This window comes from Theobroma cacao, chromosome 5, assembly GCF_000208745.1.
Source record: "Theobroma cacao cultivar B97-61/B2 chromosome 5, Criollo_cocoa_genome_V2, whole genome shotgun sequence".
Classification (NCBI taxonomy): Eukaryota; Viridiplantae; Streptophyta; class Magnoliopsida; order Malvales; family Malvaceae; genus Theobroma; species Theobroma cacao.
Genome location: NC_030854.1, coordinates 25,502,599 through 25,507,706, shown reverse-complemented (window position 1 = coordinate 25,507,706; position 5,108 = coordinate 25,502,599).

Genomic DNA, 5,108 nt, shown 5'->3' with positions numbered 1-5,108 from the left:
TATATTCCTTTATAATATGATATAATATTCATATTATTTAAATATAATTAACAATCTAATAATTTTTTAATTTAAATATATTAATGTCATCATATTAATAATTAGAGTAACCATACTTTTCATATATTTGTTAGTTTTTAACAAAAAAATTACTTGTAAAGTTGATAGAAATTGTAAATTTTTAATTTAATTATTAAAATAATAATAAAATATTTATAAATATTAATCGGGTTCGGGTAACGGGTACCCAAGAGGTGGTACCCGAACCCTACCCGAATCCAATTCGAGTAGTGAAATCACTACTCGAACCCTTTTATGGAATACCCTAACCCGGTGTAACCGGGTAGGATACTTGCAGGTACCTTATAATAAGGCACCCGTTGACATCCCTAGGTAAGTTGATAATGAATTCAAACTCCTTATGCTATCAAGGGAGAGGACGTAAGCATTGGAATGCCAAACTTCTATTAAAATCCTACTGAGTGCTTTTTATTTTTCTGGTTTTTACTCATTCAGTTGATACTCTATTTTGTTGTTTCATTCTTTCATATTTTAGCTTCATCTTCAAAGATTTTTGAACAAGGGGGAGTTTTTACTTGACAACTAATTCACCTTTCCTCTTGGTAGTTTTACTTTAAGCTTATCTTTTTAACAATTGGTACCAAAACAGGTTTTTAAGTCTTTGTAGGTTTAACTACCTTTAAGAGATACTGAACAAAAAGCTTAAAGTAATAGCCATGGTATCCTCGAGCTTCATTGGTGAAGGACAATCTATGATGCGGCTTTTTTTGTTTAAAAGGGAAAACTGCTTGTTCTGTAGAATGATGTTTCAGAACTTCATACAATCTATTGATTTAGATATTTGGGATATTATTGTTGATGGACCTCATATTCCTGCCAAAATTGTTGATGGTGTGAAATATCTTAAAACAAATGCTGAATGCGATAAAAGGACAAAAAGTTGATACAACTTAATTACAAAGCTATAACAACTATTTTGTGTGCTCTTAGTGAAGATGAATTTAACAAAGTAGCTATGTATTCCATTGCAAAAGAGATTTGGGATACTTTAGAAAATTGTTATGAAGGCATAAGTCATGTAAAGGAATGAAAGATTAGTATGCTAGTACTTAACTATGAGTTGTTCAAAATAATTTGCTTTTAGATTGGCTTCATTGGAAATCTGACTTTGTTGAAAAGAATTTTTATAAATTGAATTCACCCCCCTCTTAAATATTTTTGTATAATTATTAAACTCACAATTTTAAAAATACCATTTTTTTATTTCCAAGCAAGCAGTGCTAGATGGGATGAATAACACTTCAAGAAATTTATAAATTTTTTAAAATTTTGGAGGTTGGATGTAATAAGGAACTTAAAGAGCGCAAATTATGAATGAAATAATTCACCAAATAAGGAAGAGCAAACAGAAGTGGACAATCCATAGCAATTTATAATGGTTCAATCAACCCAATCCTACATGCACTAATACATTGACAACCTATGCTAGGGATTGTCAATCCTTACTTCACTAAACTATTGAGAATAGCAACTTTCACCAACTTTTTACAAAGCGAACTATCCCAGGTTCACAAAACCCTTTGAGTGCTTCCAATACTGAATCACCAACCAATGGTGATCTCAAACTCATTAACCAAAGCAAATAGCTTTCGCAAATGTGCAACTTAATCATCAACTAGTTTGATCAAACCTCTTACAACGCACTATTCCCTTTTCTAAAGGTTAGAGTTAAGCTCAAAGAGTAAAGTTGAAGTAGAGAAGAGTTCTTTACACTATCAGTCCAATTCTTTCAGCTCTAACTTCTCTGGATACTCTAAAGTTCCTTCTTTCTTATAGTAGATTTTGAAAAATATAGCCATTTGAACAAATCTGCTTGTTATAATTGTTAGAATCTGCGGTAGACTTGCAGGTTCACCTGATTGATGAGTTGTCTGACATCATAAGTTAATCGCATAAAATTGTTCATTAGTTCAACTAACCAGTTGAGATGTTGAATCTCTTTCTTCAAGTCAATCGAATGACAAAGGCGCACGATCAGTTGCAATAGCCTTCTTTAAGTTTATATATCTTTGAAATGCTTTTAAATCTATTCAATCTCATAAAAATGATCTCTTAGTTGATTGACCTTTGTTTGGGTTGGTCTCTAGTTCACAGCTTCGTAATGTTAATTTACTAACACTTCATGTTTTAATCGATTAACTTAGCTAACTTAGCCTCAACCGTATTATTCTTGGATCAGTTTCCTACTAGGGTTGAGTCTACTTGATGATATACTACCTGAACAGTCAAGCTCACATATTAGGCACTAAATGGGGAATGTTCTGTTATAATAAAAATAATAAGGAGTCAACAACAGTTCAATTATAAGAATAAATTCTATGAGATATTTTTGTTATAATATACAGAAGATGGACTCAATTAAGAAAAATCACTAAATAAATCAATGAAAAATAAGTCGTTGGGTTATAATTTAATTTCTCAGCATTTTGAACAATTCCATTCTCTGTAAATAGAGCGTCCAAACTGAGTTCTACGGAGCCATAAAATTTTGCCCCATCATATATAGTTTATCCAATCATGAAAACTAGATTTCTTGCTTATGTCCTATCATGGCTACTCCAATCATTACTTTGAAACCCTATCTTTTAATTCATGCGCATACCACCAGCACTCCATGTGCAATGGTCATGGAGAAGTCAGTTTCATAAACAAGATGAAAGTATAAGGAGAGGATCCTCTCTCAACTCTCAAAGAAAGTCCCAAAGTGTTTCCAAACCCTATCGAAAGAGATTTTCTCAAAGTTTTTGCCCCACTTGAACTTTCTTCTAGGAGTCGTGTTGTTGGATTAACATCATAGTGTTGCAGTTGTCATTAAACTCATCAGAACTCTAGGTAGTGATAAAATTAGGAGCATGGGCTATGTAATGTCACTATCACTGGCTTTGGGGAATCCATCATACATATGGCCATGTGCTACCTATATAAATTAGACTAGTTTAGGTTTATACCTAACAATGACTAATGTTTTTGTGGTTCTGAGGAGGCTAGCTAGTACGAGCGTGAAATTCTCTATTTATAATAACAGTAATAATGGAAACTCTTCCCCTTTCAGGTGTGGAAATTTGGTACTAGAAGATTTGAGTGAAATTTGGGCCCTAAGCATCAACCTTTATGTACCTTGAAACCAATGACCAACTACTACTCTTCCATAAAAGTTTTGTAAGATCCTCATGACTTTATGCAATTCTCAATATCCCACTTCTTTTACATCAATTCTCAATTCTTCTTAATAGGGAGTTTTAACTAATGTCTAGTATGTGATAATAGTTGAAAGAGTGTGGAAAATAAAATGTCTCAAATAAATGGAGTAAAAAAATTTTTGCTTAGTTTTACAATGTCTCAAAACAATAGAATCAGGGAAAATCCTATTCAATTTTATAATAAAACATAAAGAGACTATTTATAGAGATAGTTCATCTTAAACTTACTCGTGACGTAACTAAATTAAATAAGAAAATATTTTAATTATAGACTTACTTGTTGTGCAAGTAAAACAATCAACAATTAAAAAAATCCGAAAGATGAAAAGCATTCTAAATGCCTTAGAATACTTTATTTGGCTACTAACAGCTATCAGCCTCCCTTCATACGGGTTGTCCTATATGTGTGTTTGTGTGAGCGTGTGCGTATGGTTCTTTTGTATTTGTAGCCGATATTCTAAGTTAATTCTCTTTTGAATGATCATACATGTTTAATTACAAGAGAAAATGTTAGCATATGCATATTTAACTCTCTCTTGCAAATATTGATGAAATCGAAAATATTCCTTACTAATTAAAATCATGTAGTGGACAGCATGAAGATATAGAAAGGAGAAAGAAAATTATGAAGAAAATGGGACAAGGCTTTTGACGCAAGGGAAAAGAAACGAGAAAGAAGAGAAGCAAAACCCTTGGAATCATGGGGAGATGAGATAAAGTTACCTCCAGAGTTCCAATCGTATATAAGGAAAAAAGGTCGTTTTTTATTGTTTGAGAAGTGGTGCTAAACATATATATAATCAAACTTCTCTAACATTAGCCATTCATTAAGTTAATAATTGATTATCACTATGTAGCTCTCTAAATGTTCAAGTCAAAAATTGCAAATAATGAAATAAAGTGACAGAAAGTGCAATTACGACATATATTTGGGATTGTTTTTGTAATTTCAGGAAACGCAACGGATTACGGAGCTCAATGGGCTATCATTTATCATTGGTCATTTCATTACTTCAGAAAATGCTTGTCTTTGCCAAATCAATAACATTTTTAGCTTTCTTTTCTTGGTAATTAAGTTCGTGACTGCTGACACATTTGCCACTTGGTGTCCCCCTAAGATTTGACTGGGGAGTTTTCTTTAACAATCAATTTTTCTTAGAAAATGTAAAAAGAATAAGAACTCAATATTCAAAATTTTAATTAAATTGTTTGTCATTTATGGACGAAGATGTTTTTGCCCTTTGTTTCATTTAAATAATATTGTACTTAATTTAGTAGCATGTCATCAATATTAAGAAATTTGCCATATAAAGCTGAGGACAACTTAGTTACTCTAATTAAAAGTTCGATGTTAATTAATTAGCTTACTTGTCCAAAACATCGAAAAGGACCGTTTCGAAAAGATTAAAAGGAAAAACAAAATTGTAGAAGCTTAGCTAATTAAAGAGAATTGAGATTTTAAAATAAAATTACAGTATTATATTCTTTTAACTTATAATGGTTTAAAATAATTAGCATCTCAAATCATTATAACTTATAATGTATTAGACAAAATCTTATATTTTTGCCGACAATCATGTATGTAATTATTTTTTGGTATTTATGATCTTGGACTATACAACCATATAACGCTTTTTTATCTCATAAATTCCAGTTTTTTTAGTTTCAGAATTTAAACCTATAGTACCTTCAAATTGGAGTTTTAGGTTCTTAATATCGAGTTCTCTCTTCGAAACGATAATCATGTAACTTACGTAGTAGCCAACTTCGTTTAAAATGTTTGAGTTTTAAATTTAAGTCTTGGCATATAATAATTTAAATGAAAGG